At 44.1% G+C, this 12,220-nt stretch overlaps 23 non-coding genes across 23 annotated transcripts; all 23 read right to left on the reverse strand.

Annotated features, from left to right (window-relative positions):
• Positions 1-706: 706 nt before the first annotated feature.
• Positions 707-779, reverse strand: TRNAS-GCU (transfer RNA serine (anticodon GCU)). Its single transcript has one exon. It is a non-coding gene; the product is annotated as a tRNA-Ser (tRNA).
• A 120-nt stretch (positions 780-899) lies between these two features.
• Positions 900-972, reverse strand: TRNAN-GUU (transfer RNA asparagine (anticodon GUU)). Its single transcript has one exon. It is a non-coding gene; the product is annotated as a tRNA-Asn (tRNA).
• Positions 973-1,092: 120 nt separating this feature from the next.
• TRNAS-GCU (transfer RNA serine (anticodon GCU)) lies at positions 1,093-1,165 on the reverse strand. The gene has a single exon. It is a non-coding gene; the product is annotated as a tRNA-Ser (tRNA).
• A 1,857-nt stretch (positions 1,166-3,022) lies between these two features.
• Positions 3,023-3,095, reverse strand: TRNAN-GUU (transfer RNA asparagine (anticodon GUU)). Its single transcript has one exon. It is a non-coding gene; the product is annotated as a tRNA-Asn (tRNA).
• Positions 3,096-3,215: 120 nt separating this feature from the next.
• Positions 3,216-3,288, reverse strand: TRNAS-GCU (transfer RNA serine (anticodon GCU)). The gene has a single exon. It is a non-coding gene; the product is annotated as a tRNA-Ser (tRNA).
• Positions 3,289-3,408: 120 nt separating this feature from the next.
• Positions 3,409-3,481, reverse strand: TRNAN-GUU (transfer RNA asparagine (anticodon GUU)). The gene has a single exon. It is a non-coding gene; the product is annotated as a tRNA-Asn (tRNA).
• Positions 3,482-3,601: 120 nt separating this feature from the next.
• TRNAS-GCU (transfer RNA serine (anticodon GCU)) lies at positions 3,602-3,674 on the reverse strand. Its single transcript has one exon. It is a non-coding gene; the product is annotated as a tRNA-Ser (tRNA).
• A 699-nt stretch (positions 3,675-4,373) lies between these two features.
• Positions 4,374-4,446, reverse strand: TRNAN-GUU (transfer RNA asparagine (anticodon GUU)). Its single transcript has one exon. It is a non-coding gene; the product is annotated as a tRNA-Asn (tRNA).
• Positions 4,447-4,566: 120 nt separating this feature from the next.
• On the reverse strand, positions 4,567-4,639 carry TRNAS-GCU (transfer RNA serine (anticodon GCU)). Its single transcript has one exon. It is a non-coding gene; the product is annotated as a tRNA-Ser (tRNA).
• Positions 4,640-5,917: 1,278 nt separating this feature from the next.
• On the reverse strand, positions 5,918-5,990 carry TRNAN-GUU (transfer RNA asparagine (anticodon GUU)). The gene has a single exon. It is a non-coding gene; the product is annotated as a tRNA-Asn (tRNA).
• Positions 5,991-6,110: 120 nt separating this feature from the next.
• On the reverse strand, positions 6,111-6,183 carry TRNAS-GCU (transfer RNA serine (anticodon GCU)). Its single transcript has one exon. It is a non-coding gene; the product is annotated as a tRNA-Ser (tRNA).
• A 120-nt stretch (positions 6,184-6,303) lies between these two features.
• TRNAN-GUU (transfer RNA asparagine (anticodon GUU)) lies at positions 6,304-6,376 on the reverse strand. Its single transcript has one exon. It is a non-coding gene; the product is annotated as a tRNA-Asn (tRNA).
• A 120-nt stretch (positions 6,377-6,496) lies between these two features.
• Positions 6,497-6,569, reverse strand: TRNAS-GCU (transfer RNA serine (anticodon GCU)). Its single transcript has one exon. It is a non-coding gene; the product is annotated as a tRNA-Ser (tRNA).
• A 699-nt stretch (positions 6,570-7,268) lies between these two features.
• TRNAN-GUU (transfer RNA asparagine (anticodon GUU)) lies at positions 7,269-7,341 on the reverse strand. The gene has a single exon. It is a non-coding gene; the product is annotated as a tRNA-Asn (tRNA).
• A 120-nt stretch (positions 7,342-7,461) lies between these two features.
• TRNAS-GCU (transfer RNA serine (anticodon GCU)) lies at positions 7,462-7,534 on the reverse strand. The gene has a single exon. It is a non-coding gene; the product is annotated as a tRNA-Ser (tRNA).
• A 313-nt stretch (positions 7,535-7,847) lies between these two features.
• TRNAN-GUU (transfer RNA asparagine (anticodon GUU)) lies at positions 7,848-7,920 on the reverse strand. The gene has a single exon. It is a non-coding gene; the product is annotated as a tRNA-Asn (tRNA).
• A 120-nt stretch (positions 7,921-8,040) lies between these two features.
• On the reverse strand, positions 8,041-8,113 carry TRNAS-GCU (transfer RNA serine (anticodon GCU)). The gene has a single exon. It is a non-coding gene; the product is annotated as a tRNA-Ser (tRNA).
• Positions 8,114-8,233: 120 nt separating this feature from the next.
• Positions 8,234-8,306, reverse strand: TRNAN-GUU (transfer RNA asparagine (anticodon GUU)). The gene has a single exon. It is a non-coding gene; the product is annotated as a tRNA-Asn (tRNA).
• A 120-nt stretch (positions 8,307-8,426) lies between these two features.
• Positions 8,427-8,499, reverse strand: TRNAS-GCU (transfer RNA serine (anticodon GCU)). Its single transcript has one exon. It is a non-coding gene; the product is annotated as a tRNA-Ser (tRNA).
• Positions 8,500-10,356: 1,857 nt separating this feature from the next.
• On the reverse strand, positions 10,357-10,429 carry TRNAN-GUU (transfer RNA asparagine (anticodon GUU)). Its single transcript has one exon. It is a non-coding gene; the product is annotated as a tRNA-Asn (tRNA).
• Positions 10,430-10,549: 120 nt separating this feature from the next.
• Positions 10,550-10,622, reverse strand: TRNAS-GCU (transfer RNA serine (anticodon GCU)). Its single transcript has one exon. It is a non-coding gene; the product is annotated as a tRNA-Ser (tRNA).
• Positions 10,623-11,321: 699 nt separating this feature from the next.
• TRNAN-GUU (transfer RNA asparagine (anticodon GUU)) lies at positions 11,322-11,394 on the reverse strand. The gene has a single exon. It is a non-coding gene; the product is annotated as a tRNA-Asn (tRNA).
• Positions 11,395-11,514: 120 nt separating this feature from the next.
• On the reverse strand, positions 11,515-11,587 carry TRNAS-GCU (transfer RNA serine (anticodon GCU)). The gene has a single exon. It is a non-coding gene; the product is annotated as a tRNA-Ser (tRNA).
• Between the last annotated feature and the right edge of the window lie 633 nt (positions 11,588-12,220).

The following is a 12,220-nucleotide window of genomic DNA, read 5'->3' on the forward strand; positions in this document are numbered from 1 at the left end:
CGGAGGCTTCGATTCTAGCGGAGACGTATTATTCAAAAATTTATTCGAAATTCTCCTACGTTTCACAACTCACTATTCTTAAGAAATAATAATGAAACGGAATGAAAGCGAGTAAAACCAGAAGCGTCGCCACCGGATGGACTCGAACCATCAACCTTTCGGTTAACAGCCGAACGCCCTAACCATTGCGCCACGGAGGCTTCGACTCTGGTGGAGACGTATTATTCAACGATTTATTCTTAATTCTCCTACGTTTCACAACTCACTATTCTTAACAAATAATAATGAAACGGAATGAACGCGAGTAAAACGAGAAGCGTCGCCACCGGATGGACTTGAACCATCAACCTTTCGGTTAACAGCCGAACGCGCTAGCTATTGCGCAACGGAGGCTTCGATTCTAGCGGAGACGTATTATTCAAAAATTTATTCGAAATTCTCCTACGTTTCACAACTCACTATTCTTAACAAATAATAATGAAACGGAATGAACGCGAGTAAAACGAGAAGCGTCGCCACCGGATGGACTCGAACCATCAACCTTTCGGTTAACAGCCGAAGGCGCTAACCATTGCGCCACGGAGGCTTCGACTCTGGCGGAGACGTATTATTCAACAATTTATTCTTAATTCTCCTACGTTTCACAACTCACTATTCTTAACAAATAATAATGAAACGGAATGAACGCGAGTAAAACGAGAAGCGTCGCCACCGGATGGACTTGAACCATCAACCTTTCGGTTAGCAGCCAAACGCGCTAACCATTGCGCCACGGAGGCTTCGATTCTAGCGGAGACGTATTATTCAAAAATTTATTCGAAATTCTCCTACGTTTCACAACTCACTATTCTTAACAAATAATAATGAAACGGAATGAACGCGAGAAAAACCAGAAGCGTCGCCACCGGATGGACTCGAACCATCAACCTTTCGGTTAACAGCCGAACGCGCTAACCATTGCGCCACGGAGGCTTCGACTCTGGCGGAGACGTATTATTCAACGATTTATTCTTAATTCTCCTACGTTTCACAACTCACTATTCTTAACAAATAATAATGAAACGGAATGAACGCGAGTAAAACGAGAAGCGTCGCCACCGGATGGACTTGAACCATCAACCTTTCGGTTAGCAGCCAAACGCGCTAACCATTGCGCCACGGAGGCTTCGATTCTAGCGGAGACGTATTATTCAAAAATTTATTCGAAATTCTCCTACGTTTCACAACTCACTATTCTTAACAAATAATAATGAAACGGAATGAACGCGAGAAAAACCAGAAGCGTCGCCACCGGATGGACTAGCACCATCAACCTTTCAGTCAACAGCCGAACGCGCTAACCATTGCGCCACGGAGGCTTCGATTCTAGCGGAGACGTATTATTCAAAAATTTATTCGAAATTCTCCTACGTTTCACAACTCAATATTCTTAAGAAATAATAATGAAACGGAATGAACGCGAGTAAAACCAGAAGCGTCGCCACTGGATGGACTCGAACCATCAAACTTTAAGTTCACAGCCGAACGCGCTAACCATTGCACCACGGAGGCTTCGACTTTGCCGGAGACGTATTATTCAACGATTTATTCTTAATTCTCCTACGTTTCACAACTCACTATTCTTAACAAATAATAATGAAACGGAATGAACGCGAGTAAAACCAGAAGCGACGCCACTGGATGGACTCGAACCATCAATCTTTCGGTTAACAGCCGAACGCCCTAAACATTGCGCCACGGAGGCTTCGACTCTGGCGGAGACATATTATTCAACGATTTATTCTTAATTCTCCTACGTTTCACAACTCACTATTCTTAACAAATAATAATGAAATGGAATGAACGCGAGTAAAACGAGAAGCGTCGCCACCGGATGGACTCGAACCATCAACCTTTCGGTTAACAGCCGAACGCGCTAGCTATTGCGCCACGGAGGCTTCGATTCTAGCGGAGACGTATTATTCAACGATTTATTCTTAATTCTCCTACGTTTCACAACTCACTATTCTTAACAAATAATAATGAAACGGAATGAAAGCGAGTAAAACCAGAAGCGTCGCCACCGGATGGACTCGAACCATCAACCTTTCGGTTAACAGCCGAACGCCCTAACCATTGCGCCACGGAGGCTTCGACTCTGGTGGAGACGTATTATTCAACGATTTATTCTTAATTCTCCTACGTTTCACAACTCACTATTCTTAACAAATAATAATGAAACGGAATGAACGCGAGTAAAACGAGAAGCGTCGCCACCGGATGGACTCGAACCATCAACCTTTCGGTTAACAGCCGAACGCGCTAGCTATTGCGCCACGGAGGCTTCGATTCTAGCGGAGACGTATTATTCAACGATTTATTCTTAATTCTCCTACGTTTCACAACTCACTATTCTTAACAAATAATAATGAAACGGAATGAACGCGAGTAAAACGAGAAGCGTTGCCACCGGATGGACTCGAACCATCAACGTTTCGGTTAACAGCCGAACGCGCTAACCATTGTGCCACGGAGGCTTCGATTCTAGCGGAGACGTATTATTCAAAAATTTATTCGAAATTCTCCTACGTTTCACAACTCACTATTCTTAAGAAATAATAATGAAACGGAATGAAAGCGAGTAAAACAAGAAGCGTCGCCACCGGATGGACTCGAACCATCAACCTTTCGGTTAACAGCCGAACGCCCTAACCATTGCGCCACGGAGGCTTCGACTCTGGTGGAGACGTATTATTCAACGATTTATTCTTAATTCTCCTACGTTTCACAACTCACTATTCTTAACAAATAATAATGAAACGGAATGAACGCGAGTAAAACGAGAAGCGTCGCCACCGGATGGACTCGAACCATCAACCTTTCGGTTAACAGCCGAACGCGCTAGCTATTGCGCAACGGAGGCTTCGATTCTAGCGGAGACGTATTATTCAAAAATTTATTCGAAATTCTCCTACGTTTCACAACTCACTATTCTTAACAAATAATAATGAAACGGAATGAACGCGAGTAAAACGAGAAGCGTCGCCACCGGATGGACTCGAACCATCAACCTTTCGGTTAACAGCCGAACGCGCTAACCATTGCGCCACGGAGGCTTCGACTCTGGCGGAGACGTATTATTCAACAATTTATTCTTAATTCTGCTACGTTTCACAACTCACTATTCTTAACAAATAATAATGAAACGGAATGAACGCGAGTAAAACGAGAAGCGTCGCCACCGGATGGACTTGAACCATCAACCTTTCGGTTAGCAGCCAAACGCGCTAACCATTGCGCCACGGAGGCTTCGATTCTAGCGGAGACGTATTATTCAAAAATTTATTCGAAATTCTCCTACGTTTCACAACTCACTATTCTTAACAAATAATAATGAAACGGAATGAACGCGAGAAAAACCAGAAGCGTCGCCACCGGATGGACTCGAACCATCAACCTTTCGGTCAACAGCCGAACGCGCTAACCATTGCGCCACGGAGGCTTCGACTCTGGCGGAGACGTATTATTCAACGATTTATTCTTAATTCTCCTACGTTTCACAACTCACTATTCTTAACAAATAATAATGAAACGGAATGAACGCGAGTAAAACGAGAAGCGTCGCCACCGGATGGACTTGAACCATCAACCTTTCGGTTAGCAGCCAAACGCGCTAACCATTGCGCCACGGAGGCTTCGATTCTAGCGGAGACGTATTGTTCAAAAATTTATTCGAGATTCTCCTACGTTTCACAACTCACTATTCTTAACAAATAATAATGAAACGGAATGAACGCGAGAAAAACCAGAAGCGTCGCCACCGGATGGACTAGAACCATCAACCTTTCGGTCAACAGCCGAACGCGCTAACCATTGCGCCACGGAGGCTTCGATTCTAGCGGAGACGTATTATTCAAAAATTTATTCGAAATTCTCCTACGTTTCACAACTCACTATTCTTAAGAAATAATAATGAAACGGAATGAACGCGAGTAAAACCAGAAGCGTCGCCACTGGATGGACTCGAACCATCAAACTTTAAGTTCACAGCCGAACGCGCTAACCATTGCACCACGGAGGCTTCGACTCTGGCGGAGACGTATTATTCAAAAATTTATTCGAAATTCTCCTACGTTTCACAACTCACTATTCTTAACAAATAATAATGAATCGGAATGAACGCGAGAAAAACCAGAAGCGTCGCCACCGGATGGACTAGAACCATCAACCTTTCGGTCAACAGCCGAACGCGCTAACCATTGAGCCACGGAGGCTTCGACTCTGGCGGAGACGTATTATTCAACGATTTATTCTTAATTCTCCTACGTTTCACAACTCACTATTCTTAACAAATAATAATGAAACGGAATGAACGCGAGTAAAACGAGAAGCGTCGCCACCGGATGGACTCGAACCATCAACCTTTCGGGTAACAGCCGAACGCGCTAACCATTGCGCCACGGAGGCTTCGACTCTGGCGGAGACGTATTATTCAACGATTTATTCTTAATTCTCCTACGTTTCACAACTCCCTATTCTTAACAATTAATAATGAAACGGAATGAACGCAAGTAAAACGAGAAGCGTCGCCACCGGATGGACTTGAACCATCAACCTTTCGGTTAGCAGCCAAACGCGCTAACCATTGCGCCACGGAGGCTTCGATTCTAGCGGAGACGTATTATTCAAAAATTTATTCGAAATTCTCCTACGTTTCACAACTCACTATTTTTAACAAATAATAATGAAACGGAATGAACGCGAGAAAAACCAGAAGCGTCGCCACCGGATGGACTCGAACCATCAACCTTATGGTTAACAGCCGAACGCGCTAACCATTGCGCCACGGAGGCTTCGACTCTGGCGGAGACGTATTATTTAAAAATTTATTCGAAATTCTCCTACGTTTCACAACTCACTATTCTTAACAAATAATAATGAAACGGAATGAACGCGAGAAAAACCAGAAGCGTCGCCACCGGATGGACTCGAACCATCAACCTTTCGGTTAACAGCCGAACGCGCTAACCATTGCGCCACGTAGGCTTCGATCCTAGCGGAGACGTATTATTCAAAAATTTATTCGAAATTCTCCTACGTTTCACAACTCACTATTCTTAAGAAATAATAATGAAACGGAATGAACGCGAGTAAAACCAGAAGCGTCGCCACCGGATGGACTCGAACCATCAACCTTTCGGTTAACAGCCGAACGTGCTAACCATTGCGCCACGGAGGCTTCGACTCTGGCGGAGACGTATTATTCAACGATTTATTCTTAATTCTCCTACGTTTCACAACTCACTATTCTTAACAAATAATAATGAAACGGAATGAACGCGAGTAAAACGAGAAGCGTTGCCACCGGATGGACTCGAACCATCAACCTTTCGGTTAACAGCCGAACGCGCTAACCATTGTGCCACGGAGGCTTCGATTCTAGCGGAGACGTATTATTCAAAAATTTATTCGAAATTCTCCTACGTTTCACAACTCACTATTCTTAAGAAATAATAATGAAACGGAATGAAAGCGAGTAAAACCAGAAGCGTCGCCACCGGATGGACTCGAACCATCAACCTTTCGGTTAACAGCCGAACGCCCTAACCATTGCGCCACGGAGGCTTCGACTCTGGTGGAGACGTATTATTCAACGATTTATTCTTAATTCTCCTACGTTTCACAACTCACTATTCTTAACAAATAATAATGAAACGGAATGAACGCGAGTAAAACGAGAAGCGTCGCCACCGGATGGACTCGAACCATCAACCTTTCGGTTAACAGCCGAACGCGCTAGCTATTGCGCAACGGAGGCTTCGATTCTAGCGGAGACGTATTATTCAAAAATTTATTCGAAATTCTCCTACGTTTCACAACTCACTATTCTTAACAAATAATAATGAAACGGAATGAACGCGAGTAAAACGAGAAGCGTCGCCACCGGATGGACTCGAACCATCAACCTTTCGGTTAACAGCCGAACGCGCTAACCATTGCGCCACGGAGGCTTCGACTCTGGCGGAGACGTATTATTCAACAATTTATTCTTAATTCTCCTACGTTTCACAACTCACTATTCTTAACAAATAATAATGAAACGGAATGAACGCGAGTAAAACGAGAAGCGTCGCCACCGGATGGACTTGAACCATCAACCTTTCGGTTAGCAGCCAAACGCGCTAACCATTGCGCCACGGAGGCTTCGATTCTAGCGGAGACGTATTATTCAAAAATTTATTCGAAATTCTCCTACGTTTCACAACTCACTATTCTTAACAAATAATAATGAAACGGAATGAACGCGAGAAAAACCAGAAGCGTCGCCACCGGATGGACTCGAACCATCAACCTTTCGGTTAACAGCCGAACGCGCTAACCATTGCGCCACGGAGGCTTCGACTCTGGCGGAGACGTATTATTCAACGATTTATTCTTAATTCTCCTACGTTTCACAACTCACTATTCTTAACAAATAATAATGAAACGGAATGAACGCGAGTAAAACGAGAAGCGTCGCCACCGGATGGACTTGAACCATCAACCTTTCGGTTAGCAGCCAAACGCGCTAACCATTGCGCCACGGAGGCTTCGATTCTAGCGGACACGTATTATTCAAAAATTTATTCGAAATTCTCCTACGTTTCACAACTCACTATTCTTAACAAATAATAATGAAACGGAATGAACGCGAGAAAAACCAGAAGCGTCGCCACCGGATGGACTAGAACCATCAACCTTTCGGTCAACAGCCGAACGCGCTAACCATTGCGCCACGGAGGCTTCGATTCTAGCGGAGACGTATTATTCAAAAATTTATTCGAAATTCTCCTACGTTTCACAACTCACTATTCTTAAGAAATAATAATGAAACGGAATGAACGCGAGTAAAACCAGAAGCGTCGCCACTGGATGGACTCGAACCATCAAACTTTAAGTTCACAGCCGAACGCGCTAACCATTGCACCACGGAGGCTTCGACTCTGGCGGAGACGTATTATTCAAAAATTTATTCGAAATTCTCCTACGTTTCACAACTCACTATTCTTAACAAATAATAATGAAACGGAATGAACGCGAGTAAAACGAGAAGCGTTGCCACCGGATGGACTCGAACCATCAACCTTTCGGTTAACAGCCGAACGCGCTAACCATTGTGCCACGGAGGCTTCGATTCTAGCGGAGACGTATTATTCAAAAATTTATTCGAAATTCTCCTACGTTTCACAACTCACTATTCTTAAGAAATAATAATGAAACGGAATGAAAGCGAGTAAAACCAGAAGCGTCGCCACCGGATGGACTCGAACCATCAACCTTTCGGTTAACAGCCGAACGCGCTAACCATTGCGCCACGGAGGCTTCGACTCTGGCGGAGACGTATTATTCAACAATTTATTCTTAATTCTCCTACGTTTCACAACTCACTATTCTTAACAAATAATAATGAAACGGAATGAACGCGAGTAAAACGAGAAGCGTCGCCACCGGATGGACTTGAACCATCAACCTTTCGGTTAGCAGCCAAACGCGCTAACCATTGCGCCACGGAGGCTTCGACTTTGCCGGAGACGTATTATTCAACGATTTATTCTTAATTCTCCTACGTTTCACAACTCACTATTCTTAACAAATAATAATGAAACGGAATGAACGCGAGTAAAACGAGAAGCGTCGCCACCGGATGGACTCGAACCATCAACCTTTCGGTTAACAGCCGAACGCTCTAGCTATTGCGCAACGGAGGCTTCGATTCTAGCGGAGACGTATTATTCAAAAATTTATTCGAAATTCTCCTACGTTTCACAACTCACTATTCTTAACAAATAATAATGAAACGGAATGAACGCGAGTAAAACGAGAAGCGTCGCCACCGGATGGACTCGAACCATCAACCTTTCGGTTAACAGCCGAACGCGCTAACCATTGCGCCACGGAGGCTTCGACTCTGGCGGAGACGTATTATTCAACAATTTATTCTTAATTCTCCTACGTTTCACAACTCACTATTCTTAACAAATAATAATGAAACGGAATGAACGCGAGTAAAACGAGAAGCGTCGCCACCGGATGGACTTGAACCATCAACCTTTCGGTTAGCAGCCAAACGCGCTAACCATTGCGCCACGGAGGCTTCGATTCTAGCGGAGACGTATTATTCAAAAATTTATTCGAAATTCTCCTACGTTTCACAACTCACTATTCTTAACAAATAATAATGAAACGGAATGAACGCGAGAAAAACCAGAAGCGTCGCCACCGGATGGACTCGAACCATCAACCTTTCGGTTAACAGCCGAACGCGCTAACCATTGCGCCACGGAGGCTTCGACTCTGGCGGAGACGTATTATTCAACGATTTATTCTTAATTCTCCTACGTTTCACAACTCACTATTCTTAACAAATAATAATGAAACGGAATGAACGCGAGTAAAACGAGAAGCGTCGCCACCGGATGGACTTGAACCATCAACCTTTCGGTTAGCAGCCAAACGCGCTAACCATTGCGCCACGGAGGCTTCGATTCTAGCGGAGACGTATTATTCAAAAATTTATTCGAAATTCTCCTACGTTTCACAACTCACTATTCTTAACAAATAATAATGAAACGGAATGAACGCGAGAAAAACCAGAAGCGTCGCCACCGGATGGACTAGAACCATCAACCTTTCAGTCAACAGCCGAACGCGCTAACCATTGCGCCACGGAGGCTTCGATTCTAGCGGAGACGTATTATTCAAAAATTTATTCGAAATTCTCCTACGTTTCACAACTCACTATTCTTAAGAAATAATAATGAAACGGAATGAACGCGAGTAAAACCAGAAGCGTCGCCACTGGATGGACTCGAACCATCAAACTTTAAGTTCACAGCCGAACGCGCTAACCATTGCACCACGGAGGCTTCGACTTTGCCGGAGACGTATTATTCAACGATTTATTCTTAATTCTCCTACGTTTCACAACTCACTATTCTTAACAAATAATAATGAAACGGAATGAACGCGAGTAAAACCAGAAGCGACGCCACTGGATGGACTCGATCCATCAATCTTTCGGTTAACAGCCGAACGCCCTAAACATTGCGCCACGGAGGCTTCGACTCTGGCGGAGACATATTATTCAACGATTTATTCTTAATTCTCCTACGTTTCACAACTCACTATTCTTAACAAATAATAATGAAACGGAATGAACGCGAGTAAAACGAGAAGCGTCGCCACCGGATGGACTCGAACCATCAACCTTTCGGTTAACAGCCGAACGCGCTAGCTATTGCGCCACGGAGGCTTCGATTCTAGCGGAGACGTATTATTCAACGATTTATTCTTAATTCTCCTACGTTTCACAACTCACTATTCTTAACAAATAATAATGAAACGGAATGAAAGCGAGTAAAACCAGAAGCGTCGCCACCGGATGGACTCGAACCATCAACCTTTCGGTTAACAGCCGAACGCCCTAACCATTGCGCCACGGAGGCTTCGACTCTGGTGGAGACGTATTATTCAACGATTTATTCTTAATTCTCCTACGTTTCACAACTCACTATTCTTAACAAATAATAATGAAACGGAATGAACGCGAGTAAAACGAGAAGCGTCGCCACCGGATGGACTCGAACCATCAACCTTTCGGTTAACAGCCGAACGCGCTAGCTATTGCGCCACGGAGGCTTCGATTCTAGCGGAGACGTATTATTCAACGATTTATTCTTAATTCTCCTACGTTTCACAACTCACTATTCTTAACAAATAATAATGAAACGGAATGAACGCGAGTAAAACGAGAAGCGTTGCCACCGGATGGACTCGAACCATCAACGTTTCGGTTAACAGCCGAACGCGCTAACCATTGTGCCACGGAGGCTTCGATTCTAGCGGAGACGTATTATTCAAAAATTTATTCGAAATTCTCCTACGTTTCACAACTCACTATTCTTAAGAAATAATAATGAAACGGAATGAAAGCGAGTAAAACCAGAAGCGTCGCCACCGGATGGACTCGAACCATCAACCTTTCGGTTAACAGCCGAACGCCCTAACCATTGCGCCACGGAGGCTTCGACTCTGGTGGAGACGTATTATTCAACGATTTATTCTTAATTCTCCTACGTTTCACAACTCACTATTCTTAACAAATAATAATGAAACGGAATGAACGCGAGTAAAACGAGAAGCGTCGCCACCGGATGGACTCGAACCATCAACCTTTCGGTTAACAGCCGAACGCGCTAGCTATTGCGCAACGGAGGCTTCGATTCTAGCGGAGACGTATTATTCAAAAATTTATTCGAAATTCTCCTACGTTTCACAACTCACTATTCTTAACAAATAATAATGAAACGGAATGAACGCGAGTAAAACGAGAAGCGTCGCCACCGGATGGACTCGAACCATCAACCTTTCGGTTAACAGCCGAACGCGCTAACCATTGCGCCACGGAGGCTTCGACTCTGGCGGAGACGTATTATTCAACAATTTATTCTTAATTCTGCTACGTTTCACAACTCACTATTCTTAACAAATAATAATGAAACGGAATGAACGCGAGTAAAACGAGAAGCGTCGCCACCGGATGGACTTGAACCATCAACCTTTCGGTTAGCAGCCAAACGCGCTAACCATTGCGCCACGGAGGCTTCGATTCTAGCGGAGACGTATTATTCAAAAATTTATTCGAAATTCTCCTACGTTTCACAACTCACTATTCTTAACAAATAATAATGAAACGGAATGAACGCGAGAAAAACCAGAAGCGTCGCCACCGGATGGACTAGAACCATCAACCTTTCGGTCAACAGCCGAACGCGCTAACCATTGCGCCACGGAGGCTTCGATTCTAGCGGAGACGTATTATTCAAAAATTTATTCGAAATTCTCCTACGTTTCACAACTCACTATTCTTAAGAAATAATAATGAAACGGAATGAACGCGAGTAAAACCAGAAGCGTCGCCACTGGATGGACTCGAACCATCAAACTTTAAGTTCACAGCCGAACGCGCTAACCATTGCACCACGGAGGCTTCGACTCTGGCGGAGACGTATTATTCAAAAATTTATTCGAAATTCTCCTACGTTTCACAACTCACTATTCTTAACAAATAATAATGAAACGGAATGAACGCGAGAAAAACCAGAAGCGTCGCCACCGGATGGACTAGAACCATCAACCTTTCGGTCAACAGCCGAACGCGCTAACCATTGAGCCACGGAGGCTTCGACTCTGGCGGAGACGTATTATTCAACGATTTATTCTTAATTCTCCTACGTTTCACAACTCACTATTCTTAACAAATAATAATGAAACGGAATGAACGCGAGTAAAACGAGAAGCGTCGCCACCGGATGGACTCGAACCATCAACCTTTCGGGTAACAGCCGAACGCGCTAACCATTGCGCCACGGAGGCTTCGACTCTGGCGGAGACGTATTATTCAACGATTTATTCTTAATTCTCCTACGTTTCACAACTCCCTATTCTTAACAATTAATAATGAAACGGAATGAACGCAAGTAAAACGAGAAGCGTCGCCACCGGATGGACTTGAACCATCAACCTTTCGGTTAGCAGCCAAACGCGCTAACCATTGCGCCACGGAGGCTTCGATTCTAGCGGAGACGTATTATTCAAAAATTTATTCGAAATTCTCCTACGTTTCACAACTCACTATTTTTAACAAATAATAATGAAACGGAATGAACGCGAGAAAAACCAGAAGCGTCGCAACCGGATGGACTCGAACCATCAACCTTATGGTTAACAGCCAAACGCGCTAACCATTGCGCCACGGAGGCTTCGACTCTGGCGGAGACGTATTATTTAAAAATTTATTCGAAATTCTCCTACGTTTCACAACTCACTATTCTTAACAAATAATAATGAAACGGAATGAACGCGAGAAAAACCAGAAGCGTCGCCACCGGATGGACTCGAACCATCAACCTTTCGGTTAACAGCCGAACGCGCTAACCATTGCGCCACGTAGGCTTCGATCCTAGCGGAGACGTATTATTCAAAAATTTATTCGAAATTCTCCTACGTTTCACAACTCACTATTCTTAACAAATAATAATGAAACGGAATGAACGCGAGTAAAACGAGAAGCGTCGCCACCGGATGGACTCGAACCATCAACCTTTCGGTTAACAGCCGAACGCGCTAACCATTGCGCCACGAAGGCTTCGACTCTGGCGGAGACGTATTATTCAACAATTTATTCTTAATTCTGCTACGT

Source organism: Leiobunum rupestre, chromosome 1, assembly GCF_980474605.1.
Source record: "Leiobunum rupestre chromosome 1, qqLeiRupe1.1.hap1, whole genome shotgun sequence".
In the NCBI taxonomy this organism is placed as follows: Eukaryota; Metazoa; Arthropoda; class Arachnida; order Opiliones; family Sclerosomatidae; genus Leiobunum; species Leiobunum rupestre.